At 45.7% G+C, this 12,526-nt stretch overlaps 1 protein-coding gene across 4 annotated transcripts in view; it reads left to right on the forward strand.

The window, feature by feature from the left end:
- The first annotated feature begins 1,710 nt into the window (after positions 1-1,710).
- Positions 1,711-12,526, forward strand: part of DAPK2 (death associated protein kinase 2) — a 94,364-nt gene continuing 83,548 nt past the window's right edge. Inside the window, exon 1 of one of the 4 annotated variants that reach the window (XM_090029265.1) lies at positions 1,711-1,729. The gene's annotated coding sequence lies outside the window, so the exon portion shown is untranslated. Of the gene's footprint in view, positions 1,730-2,279; positions 2,403-10,321; positions 10,342-12,526 lie in introns of those variants that run through there. The other 3 variants (XM_090029266.1, XM_090029262.1, XM_090029264.1) reach the window with 3 other exon arrangements.

The raw sequence follows: 12,526 nt of genomic DNA on the forward strand, positions 1-12,526 counted from the left end.
TTTTCAGCCCTTACTGAACCATTGTGCTCTCATAAGGGTGAATATTTGCCCACATCCTTGGTCAGATGTTTCACACTCCTTTTTGCAGCGCAGCTGGAGTTCACATCTAAGCTCCATACCTAAATAAATAGTAGAGGGTGAAGCTTATTTTTTGAGGCAGCCCTATTGTATTTTTGGCACAAACTAATAAATTGCATTACGTTGATTGCCAGCCTGATTATGTTTGAAATATGGAGCAGAAAATGTGTCCTATCTCTATCTGAAAAGGAACAGTAAGTTTCAAATAAGGAACAGCTGTTAAGGTGACCAAGAAGTTACCCGTGGACTACATAGCTGCTGCCCTCCAACCCAGAAGTGGCTGTAGTTCTGATGCTGCATGGCTTAGGGCAGGGGTGGGCAAAATTCTATCCGCCCTGCGGGTCCCTTAAAAATTTAGAAAATTAATATTTATCTGCCCCTGGCTGCCTAGCAAGCCATCAAGGGCCGCATAACAAAACTCAGTAAGTGGCCCTCTGCCCAAAATAATTGCCTGCACCTGGATTAGGGTCTCAGTCCAGCAATCTGAGCTGTTTGAGTGGACCTCTAGATTTGCATTCACTCGCCTGGACCTTGTCATAAGTGTCAAGAATCTACCTTTGGGTTACAAGGACAGGAGTTTTTTAAAGTGGGGAGGAACAACTACAGGTTGGGGAACTCCCCTCTTGTCAGCACAGAGGCAGAAAAGGATCTTGGGATCATCACTGACTCCAAGATGAACATGGTTGGCAGTTAGGAAGGCCAACCATACCTTGTCATGCATCCACAGATGCATCTCGAGCAGGTCCAAAGAGGTGATTCTCCCCCTCTATGTGGCACTGGTCAGGCCACAGCTGGAGGACTGTGTCCAGTTCTGGGCGCCGCACTTCAAGAGGGATGTGGACAACATGGAGAGGGTCCAGGGGAGGGCCACTCGTATGATCAGAGGACAACAGGGCAGGCCCTACGAGGAGAGGCTACGGGACCTGAACCTGTTCAGCCTTCACAAGAGAAGGCTGAGGGGGGATCTTGTGGCCTGTTATAAACTAGTTGGGGGGACCAGCAGGCATTGGGGGAGTCCCTGTTCCCCCATGCACCGCCATGAGTGACCAGGAATAACGGTCACAAGCTGGCAGAGGGTAGATTTAGGCTGGATATCAGGAGGCGCTACTTCACTGTGAGGGCGGCTAGGGTCTGGAACCAACTTCTAAGTGAAGTGGTGCTGGCCCCTACCCTGGGGGGTTTTAAGAGGAGGCTAAATGTACACCTTGCTGGGGGTCATTTGACCCCAGTACTCTTTCCTGCCATGGCAGGGGGTCGGACTTCATGATCTACTCAGGTCCCTTCCGACCCTAGAAACTATGAAACTATGAAAGTGCTTGGTCAAGAGACTAGGGCTCTTAAAAAGATTTCCTGATTTTCCGTAGACTTTCTTTGTAATCTTGGGCCACCTACCTGCTCTGTGCCTCTGTTCATAGATTCATAGACTGTCAAGCCCTGGAAGGGACCTGCAGATCATCAGGTCCAGCCCCCGCTCTAGGTAGGAAGACAACCGGGTCAAGTGACCCCAGGGAGGTGACCATCCAGTTTCCTCTTGGAAATCTGTGACTGCACCACCCCTGGGGGGAGCTTATTCCACAAACAGCTGCCTGTCTACGAGAGTCTGCACTTCCCTGGCTCGCGGGAGCGGGCGGCAGTGAAATGACACACGCGGGTAGGTAGGTGTGAGCTAAGTAAGACTAGGTGAAGATGTAACGGTAGACTTTAATTCTTGGACATCTCTGAACACTCGTTTGACCCACCTGAGGCACAAAACTTTTCTGTTGCCAGAGAAGTTCATCTGGGAAGAGCAGGAGGGTGCAGCTGGAGGCCGGCCCTGCCTCAAGTGCCAGGGGCTCCGTGCTTCCGTCCCTGCCTCCGGTCTCCGGGTGTTTTCCTTCTCGCACCCGAGCCACCGCCAGCTCCAGGTCCTTTCCTTTTTAAGTTTCTGACAGGCGTAGGGGACGGCTTGGCACCCTGGACCTGCGGCCTCCACCACACGGAGCAAAGCGAGGGGAAGGGAAACCACCTTGATCGCCTGTAAAATCTCACGGCTCTGGAGCCGATCGCCTGTAACCAAAGCGCTTGTTCACCACCACTGAAGCGGCGGCTCGCCGGGGGGCCCGGCCGCCCGGGCAGGGAAGTATCGCCCCTGCAGCCGCTTCCCGGCGCCCAGCCCGGGGGGGCCATCCGCGGCCCCTCCGTCCCCCGCGCCGGGGCGGGGCCGGGGGCTGCGGCTCGGGGAGGGGGGGGCCGCACGGCCCCGCCTCGCACGGCCCCGCCCCGCCCCGCCGGCAGCCGGCCGGTCGGAGCCGCGGAGCAGCCGGGCCCTGCCGCGCGTCCCGCCGGTGAGTAGCGAGTCGCCCCGACCTGCTCCCCCGCGGCGGGGCTGTGGCGGGCGCCGAGGGCAGCGGGCGGGAGTCCGCAGCGGGAAGCCTGGGGGCCTCCCCGCATCCTTGGCCCCGGAGGAATCGCGCTCTGATTTATTTCTTCCCAGTCAGAAAGGGGCGAAAACAAAAAGCCGGCACTTCCCAGAGGGGGCTCGGGTCTGTGGTGGGGCCTGCAGCCCAAAAAGGCTGAGAGCCCCCCGCTTGGTGATCTGGAGGCAGGTTTGCGTGGCCGCTGTTCGGACACCGTGGCCCTTTACGTGCTGGGTGGGATGAGCCTGGCCTTTCATTCAGTTCCCGGTTTGCTGAGGGTGGGAGTTAAGGGCAGGCAAACTGGGCAGTGTGTGGCGGTCAAAAGTGGGGAAGGCAGACCATGCCTGTGCTGAGTGTCTCCTAGGTGTCCCCATCCCACCTTGTTGCAGAGTGATCCCAGGTATATTAAAATGAGCAACTAGCAGACTTATCCAGTGCCATGTTCCCAAACTACTGCCAGCCCCCTGGGAGCGCACCCCCATGTGTGCTCTGTGGGCCTTGAACTTTGCTTGTCCGTAACTAGAAGGATTGTGGGTGGATCCGTTCTTCCCATGCCAACAGGGGCAGGCTAACGTATGTTTCTTGGTGTCTGGACAAGCTGGGATGGTGAATCTCAAACAACATGGCGCTGGGCTCAGCGTGCTGAGCTGGGTGGTTGATAGGGACTGAAAACAGCGGAGGGAGCTTAGCCCTTCTAGGGGTGTGATGGCCATTGTCGTGACTGACAGTTGGGGCTGAACCGGGCACCTGTACCCGAAGCACTAGCTTCTAAAGAGCCAAAACACTCTAGCTCGGGCTGTAGCAAACTCATTCTTTGTAGACTTGTCACAGAGTTCAACCTGTGACATCAAATAAACAGCAGAAGTCCCAAGGCAGCCTGATGCTCTTTCAGAGGCTTAACTGTTGCTGACTCCATCTGTGCAGCTCCTGCTAGTCAGATCATGCTCAACTTTGAGATAGTAAACTAATACACAAAATCATTTGAAACTGTAGTTGTCTCTCAGCCTTTTGGGCTTGGGATCTAGTAAAAGGTATAAAAGCAGCTTATCTGTGGGCTTTCCCATGCTGTGTGTCTGAGGCATTTAAACCTTGTCCATCACTGTGGCATTCAAACACCCTAGGATCAGTTACAAGAGCAAGCCAGGCAATTAGCTTGTTTCTGTTGATCCATAATTAGCAGCAGAGAGAACCTAGTTGATAGTTATTCACCCTTGAAGTGGAAAGAATTAGAAATGCAAACTGGTCATCCACCGAGATAATTATCACAGAGTAAATAAGAGGAGGGCCTAAGGGGATCTCGGGAGAGCTGGTGGCAAAGGTGCTGGTTCTAAAACAAGACCTTGGTGAAATTTGTGGCTAAAAGGAATTGTTGGTCTGTTTGGTGTGTTTCATGCCACTCAAAGATGTCAGGACAATAGCAACTGTTGGGACAGTTTTCATGAGGAAAACAGAGGTTTGGTGAAAACCAAAACTTTTCTTAGCTAAATATTTTGATGTTTATGACTTGCAAACTTGGAAAACATTTAAAGTGGCTAAAACATGCCTTTCCATATTCTTATCCAGCTGTAATTAAATAGCAGGATAAGAAGAACATTTTCGTAAGTTTTGGTACCTCTTCACCTTTTTCTAGGGGAGGGAACAGGAGAAAAAGAGAAAAAAATAAATGGGGCTGAGACAAAAAAGGGAAAACACCTGAAAATTTTAAAGTCTGTATTAATTTCAAATCAAAATAAATGCATTTAAAATTATTATTACTTGCTAGGCATTTTTTCTGTGAAAAATGTATGGGGCAAAGAGCCTATTATTAGCCAACTGTAATGGATTTCTTTTCACTTTTCTATAAGTATTATTTTGAAATATAAAATCACAACTTCTCGTCCAAGTTGCTAGGTTCAGAGAGAGATCTCATGACACATGAACTTGAGAGAGTGAATTTGTTGATCTATTACCTAAGTTACTTAAAACTGGTTGGGCAAATAATTGGAAAAGATCCCTTCAGGAAAAATCTTCAAAAGCTGGGGACAAGCCAAATTAATTAATAAGCATTTTCCCTCTGTAATTTCTGTAATCCTAATGTAATTTAATGATATGTGGGCTTTTATTATTAATTTATTCTCTGAGGGCTAGCCATGATTTGTCAGATCTTCAAATAATTGTGTGATTACTGGCAGACACCTTGTCTCTATTGTACGTGCAGCATTATACGGGTATAGTCTCCCAGATGAACCCTCTTATTTCACTACAAGAGTGCCTTTTTGTTTTACTTTAAACCCTTTACTGAACAGCATAAATTAAACTGAAAAATGGCTCAAACTGATATAACAGTACAGCAGAACCTTGACACATTAATTAGGTTGCTAACCTCCAGTGAAGCTGAGGGTTTGTGAAGTATCTAGGCATACACAGAGACACCGCAAACAGCTACGGGGACTACTGCAGTGGTCCAAGCTGCACCCCTTTGGTGTAAAAGCTTCAGCAAAGAGCGGAACATGCATTGCAGGTTGCAAAGCGCTCAGATAGATACAATCTAAGTTCTACGCTGCCTCTACAATCTCACTTGGAATCATTTTTAAAAAATTACAAAATGTAAGCATGACCTAACCTATGGCATACCAGAACTTGTGAACATAAAATAAAAAGGCAGGACTTTTTTAGTGATGATACCAGAGGTCCGGGAGTCGGGACTCCTGTGTTCTATTTGCCATGGAGTTGCTGTGTGGCCACAAGCAAAAAAAAAAAAAATTCTCTGCATCAAGTTCCCTATCTCTAACATGGAAATAATAGTACTTTCCCGCATCATAGGGGCCTTCAGCAGTATTGTTTCTAAAATGGTTTGAATTACTGGGGTGCAGGGCAGTATTACCCTATAGAGGATTATTATGAAATGCTAATTGATATTGGTACTGACTAAAGGCAAGTTTATACTAATTTAAAAAAGAATACCTGGTATTAATCTTAAATCATATCTTTTGACTGACTCCTAGGACACAGTCCTGGTCCCTTATGAAAATTAATCTGAGAAGAAAAAAAAGGCCTGTATGTGCTGAGTCTAATAGAGTATGTAGAAAAATGTACTAACTTACTTACTTCCTCTTCAAAGGTCACTGCTGCATGCTATATACAGTGGATGAAACTGAGTAATTTCATTTTATCTCTCACTAAAATTCTTTCAGACCAAAAAACAGCCCTGATCCAAAGCCCACAGAAGACAATAGAGTCCCATTAACTTCTAAATAAGCTTTGCATTAGACCTATAACAACCAACTTTGGGGTTACAAAATCTATTGCAGTTTCTCAAATGTTTCATAGATGTCCAGAACCAGAAGTAGCCTACACCACTTCCAGTTCTACTTGGTGTAACTGTCTTGTGCTGCTGCAAGCAGGCTAAATGGCTCTACTGAGAGGAAGAGCTGGTTAGCCAAAGTGCAGTGCTGCACAGATAACAGTTGTACTGCTTCCAGTTCAAGAGGTTGCTGTAGAAATGTTCTGGGGGACAGGAAGGCAGCAGCTGACTCAGCTGCTGTTTTTCCTAGTTTGGGATAGTAGTTTAATTAAAGGGGCTTATTGGGGATGAGGGAGGCAGCCCTAAATTCATGGCTGTCCCAGAAAATTTGGGACAGTTAATTACTTCGATTAGACCCAACACGAATAAAGTGATCAACGGGGATCCTGGTTTCCCCTGATAAAAACAAATTTGCAAATTCTTGATTAAACCCTCCCAAATCCATGGCTAAAATGAAAGCTCCCCCCAACCCCCTTGGCCCTGCTCATGCCCCTCACTCTCCCCCGTAACCCTACAGCTCTACTCTTGCCCCTCACTGACTCCCGACTTCTCCTGGACCTGCTGGTGCCCCTTGCCCCCCACCCATGGGTCCTGCTCCCCCAGCCCTGCCGGATGGGGCCCCCAGCTGCCAGGGCGATTGGGCCCAGGGACCCAGATCCACAGCCCCCTGCCCTTAGCAGGAGGTGGCAGCTGCTGCAGTCATTGCAGAACTGCAAAATCCCCTGGCTTCTCTGGTAAAATGAGAAACCCACGTTTGCCTCTGGTAAAAGGTAAAATCCGTGGTTTACTCTGTTTTTCGGTGGGAAATGGAAAATCCAGATCCCTGGTGATCAGAGCCTAACACACAGATAGAAAATTAAGTTGATCATAGTTGCTTTTCCTATGTACTGAGTGTGTGACTTGTGTTTAAATCAACAAAATCTGAATGACCACCTCTGATTCAACTGACTCATTTTCTCTGATTTGACCCAAGGAAATCACCATCTAATTAAACTCCAAATTTAAGTCTCTTACTGTTTCTTTAATTTAATTTTGTTCAAAAGCTGTAAATGTATCATAAAAATGGCATAATCAAGTTCCTTGTCTATGGAAGAAGTTTTCACATTTTCCTAGAATTACTGTGTAGTGTCTGGAAATAATTGTTTATAAGCCACAGCTACCACTCGGGAATGGAAGTTTTCATTCCAAAGGAATTTAATAGCTTGAAGGCTGTGTTCACTTCCCTCCTGTCTCCCTCCCCCCAACCTCTGCATCTTTTAATGAGAGGTGACATAGTTGATTGAGTTGATGATTTGTCTTGCTCTTATGCTCCAGTTGCTGCTGGATGAGAGTCTGAAAGAAATCCCAGTACCTGCAGACATAACTGGGGGAGAAGGTTGTATGGAATAATCTGTAGTGACAGAACAGGGAATGACAACACATCAGCAATTGGCCCTGAGGCTGTAAACTGTCCCTGCTACCTGTTGCATATATTATGCAAGTAATTGGTAAATTGTGCAATAAATTTAGACTGGCCACACATGCAAAGTAGGACTGGCCACAAAGTAATTACAGTATCATACAATAAACTGTTTAATCATGCAATAAATTTAGACCAGGCGCACATACTAAATAATTAACGCATGATAAAAATGACTATCCAGCTATAAAAAGACTCAATCAGCTATAAAGTTAGTGCTGGAAAATGTATAACAAGTCTACAGTTGGTTTCTATCCAGCTTTATTTTGAATGTGTAACAAGACCCTTTGAGATGGTTTGTATTGTGTCTTGCAGAATAGAACTCTGGTCCTGATGGGAGCACTGGGATAATACTACAACATAGATTGTACACATGGTGATATAATTATGGGAAGGTTTGTGCGTTTGACCTTTTGGAAAAAGGATGTGCTTTCAAAATCACATGGGGAAGCTAGTTTTTTTAGTCATTTCAGAAAAACTCTGAATAATAATGTATGGACTCTAGAAGCAAATTTGTTTTTTCAGGACGTGCAGCTTTATCTGTGCTTAGCACTATGGTATTTTCAAAACCCTACACAATCCTGGAGGAGATGAGTAAGCTCATCTAACAAATGCAACTTGGCTGAGTTCCAAGAAGGTATATTGGACAGGTTTTCCTTTCTTACACCAGAATTTTAGCTTATTTCCACCTCTCCACCCTACCCACCACACACCGAGCAATTGGTGTCTCTTTCAGGTCAATGGGTTTCCATTAGTGGTGTTTGCATTGATGTTGTTTACAGGCATACATACCTCAGACTGATAAAAGAAGCAGCCAGTCAGAGGCAATGGTGCTCAACCTTTTTGTCTAGCAGACCTGGTAGGCAGTGCCTGATCTCACATGGATGGTGGTTTACATGTAGCACCTGGGACCAGCATAGTGGCCACCATGTAACCTCACAGAGGGAGGTGGAGGGAAGTTCAGCCCGAGCCTGGCACTGCAAGAAAGAATGGGGGTTTCACTTGGCCCTGGGACCAGGATGGGGAGGAACTTGACCCTGCTGGGTGAGGCAGGGGTGAGGGGCACATAACTTGGCCCCATGGTGTGTAGGAAGCATGGCTTAGGCATAATGCCACCCTGTGGGTGGAGGAAGGGGGCATGGCTCAGCCCAGTCCCAACCCAGTCCTGTGAGGTAAAAGGGGACATGGGACAGCCTTGCAAGAGGGAAAGGGTGCAGCCTGGTTCTGACTGGGCACATGGGGTTGGGGTTTGGGAATTTGGCAGAGGGATGGATGACTGTATTAATGGCCACCACTCCTCTGCTGCCAAATTTCCCAATCTGTGGGGAGCCTGATCTGAGTGAGGTAGATCTGATGGCTCCATGGGCCACATGTGGCCCATGCACCAGAGGGTGAGCACCCTGGGTCAAAGAGATTTATATTCTTAAAATAAGTTTCTCAGCAGAGTCTAGTAATAGATGAGCCTCTTTTTTGAGGGGAAACAATTTACGCTAGTTGCTTTCTTGAGCCTACATTTTCACATGCTTATAACTTACTGCTGTTCCGGGGGCACATGCAGATGCTGAGCCCAGGAGTAGTTTACACCAGCTCAAACTGCCCTGGAGTTTATTGCTTCACATTAATTGCATGTGTAAATGCACCCAGTAAGAACCAAGTTAGATCAGTGGTGAGCACTCCTCACTATATGTCCGTGAATAGAAGCACATCCACTATTTTTTCTGGGTGGACAGATTAGAACAGGCACAAAGTATGTTTTACAAGCATTTCTAAAGTACTTATTGCAAGGTGCCAAGTTCCTGTTACCTTAAGTTCCAAGCAGAACTACTCTTAGAACTTTTGTGAGGGTATGAAAAAAGGCCTTGAGACATGGACTGCTTTGTTGCAAAGAAGCCATTTAGCCATTTATTTTCACTAAGAGAAGAAGAAAGACTTTTATCTTAGTAACGGGAATAGATTTGAAGAAGAGAAAATGAAATATTAAACAGTTAACAAAGCAGCAAACCCAGATAAATTACTCCACTCCAGAAAATTTGCAAACTCTAAGAAAGGTACAGATTGCCTAAAAGATGCCTAAAGATATATAGGATTATAGAGTGGAGAATGGAAAAAGCCTGGTAGCTCATGTAGTCTTCTCCTTCCAAGTCAGAATTCTTCTCTTCAGTACTGTTTCCCTAGTGCTTTATCTGTTCTACTTCTAAGTGTGTGATGAGGTTACTGTCATTTCACTGTGGTGAAAATCTGACAACCTAAAAGAGGCCATCCTTATTTAGGAAAGGTTCAAAGGAAGATTTGGGGAATGTATTTACATTTCAGTGTCCCAGGATTGGGAATAAGTGGACGACAACTCTGTAGTACATTTACTCATCCACAAATTAATGGCAGAGATTTGGAATGGGCTGTAACAGAGCAGTCCTTCTCAGTTATACAAGTTACTGAAAGAAGTGAAAGAAGGTTAAAGTTTGTAACATCCCCGTGGATCTCAAAATGCTTTGGAAATAATTTTACAGTATAAAAGAATGCACCTCAGAAATGGGAAGTGTAACATGCATTGAGAGCTCTTGAACTATATTTAAATAGCTCTTGTAAAGTTGGATTTGCAGAGACTGGAACCAGGTACTGATACACTTGTCTTTCCTGCATAATCTGTAGAAGTGGACTTTTTTTTTTTAAAGGAACATAAAATCTCATTTGTATTCATTTACTGATAATGTTTTATGAATGCCTAAACGTTAGCCACATTCACGTCTTAGGTCACCCACTGATATAGCTGTCAAACTAGAACCTTGCCACTGAGTTTAAGGGGTCTTTGACAAATCATTGTAGGTCCAATGCATAGGTTTGTTTAAAAAAAAAAAAACTTTTAGAAAGCCAGCCATGAGGAAGAATGTTCCCATGCTTTTATCTCTTTCTTTTAATAAATGGGTGTGTGTGTATGGGTGGGTGTTCATGTGTGTGGACACACATGCATATAAAGGAAATGTATTACTTGTAATAAGCAGTGTTGTTTTTTAAGATATGGGAGACAGTTAACAAAAAAGAGAGAAAATAATTCAGCTGGTCTGTTTTCCAAGGTGAATGGAATGGCAAAAGCAAATAAACAACATGGATTGTGACAAGGCAATTAGGTTTGTATGGCTTACTTGATGCTAATGATTTAAGATTGTGTTGGGACAACAGGGAATTGTTTATAAAAAGTCATTAATTTCAACTTGGCAGAGCCCCTTGCAATAGCTGTTCAGTATTTCAAAGCTACTAACAAAATATGTAAAGACATAACAAATCTACTTTGTAAAATATGCTCCTAGCCCACCTAGTGCAGAAAAGCCTTGTAACCTGAAGAAAAGCATTTAAAAAGGTCATAACAGCCATGCTAAGAAGCAGACACTGCCTCCCCCCCCCCACCCAATTTTTTAAATAAATAAATATATAAATTTTCTGGCCTACATAGTGGCTGTAACCGGGGTCCATAGGCTTATGCTGGAAAGCCCAAATATGTTATAAAAATGTCAGCAGGTACCAATGGAATTCAGTGTACCACCAGAATAAACGTCATATGGATATGTTCTGTGAACGGTGTCTGTGTTTGTTTCCTGTCTGGGGATGGTAACAATCAAACCAGCTAGATAGAAAGGGAAAGGAATAAGATATGTAAAACAGAGCTAACAGGAGTGGGCACACTTTTGGGCGATACTTAAAACAAAACAAAAAATTCATAAAGGCATCTAGGCCACTTCCTAGCATTTCTAAGGTCAAGTTTTGGGTCTCTCTTCCCCTGTGAGTCCCTCAAATTGCCATTTTATTATGAAAGCTGCTTGGGTAGAAGAGTTTTAACAACTAACATTTTAAAAAGCTTTCAGTTCTTTTTTACAGAACCGCCTCTTCCAAAAATATTACCAAGTAAAATTAAAGCTTGGGAGCTCTGCATTGCAGGGTTTGGAGTGGGGGGGAGGGAAAGAGTTGAAGGAGGTGGGGCAATGATTTAGCATCATGTCTAGGAGCCCAGAGCACATAGACCATGAACCAACGTGTGTGTTTTTAACACCTCTCTCATTGGAACAGCATCCTAGCATCTTCTAGGCTATTTTGTAACATAACTAATATCATGGTCCTACATGGTTCATTCTTTATTTCATCCTCCCAGAATCTTTGGAATCATATGTTATTTCTCACCATCAGGACACCTATGAGCTTTGAACCCAGCATGAGGGAGGAAAAAATAAGGGACCCATACCCCTTGCCTACTCAGCTACTTGATTCTTTGGTTTATAGACTTTTCAAAATCCTCTGATCTATGCTTTGATAACATTCCTTTGGGTAAGACACCCTTCAAAGGCTATTACTGTTCTTTGTATATTTGGGACCAGTTACTATGGAGCAGTGTAGGGCACTTCCTGATCCTACAGCCCCCTAGACCAGGCACTGCCTGTGCAGATCTGCATTCCTGAAAGAAATCAGACCTGTCAGAAACAAACCTGGGTGTGCCTCATGGCGGTGCAGAGCTATAAATACACAAACATGAAATTGCCCAGTGCTATTATGTTTTCTGTTTGAAATGTTCCATGTTTGATGTAAGGTGATGGACTGAATCCCTCTCTTTATCTGCACAGCCATAAAATAAGCTCCACCACCTTACTGTAGCATTTGCCACTTCTAGGTAAGAAGAAAGAGTTCTGTCTCATTCAGTTTTTGGCCTCTGCTAAGACTGCCAATTAGTGCCGCTGATTCTGACAGGGATTTTTCTGTGATACTGATCCCTTAGGGTAGGGATCAGCAACATTTTTGGCCAGAGTGCCAAAAATACCCACGCCTCCACCCATGCCTCATCTTGGCATGCCAAAGGCAGACTACAGGGGACCCATGAGGGGCCCAGTACCAGTTGCTGGTGGTTGGTGCATGTGTGCCTCTGGGTAGATGGCAAGGGAGGGGCTGGGGTTGCCGTTGCCCCAGGCCCCTTCCTGGCCATGCGACCTGAGGTGGTTGTGCAGCCACCACTACTATGAAGCCTAGCCAGGGCTCTGGTGCAGCTGTTTGCAGCCGTCTAGGCGCTGCCATAGCCAGCCCAGGCTCTGGGAAGTGCAGCAGGGAGCGAGCAGTTTACAAACAGCTGCAGTGGGGTCTGGAGCCCCAGCACTGGCTCTGTGGTGGCAGCGACTGCACGTGCACCTCAGAGTTGTGCTGCCCCCTTCCCAGCTGTGTATCCTGAGGTGTGCATGTAGCCACTGCTGACACAGAGCCTGAACAGACCCCAGCGCAGCTGTTAGCAGTCTTCCAGCTGCCTTCTACAACCGGCCCAGGCTCTGGGCAACTGCT

This window comes from Crocodylus siamensis, chromosome 15 (genome assembly GCF_052110815.1).
Source record: "Crocodylus siamensis isolate JL-2025a chromosome 15, ASM5211081v1, whole genome shotgun sequence".
Taxonomy (NCBI): Eukaryota; Metazoa; Chordata; order Crocodylia; family Crocodylidae; genus Crocodylus; species Crocodylus siamensis.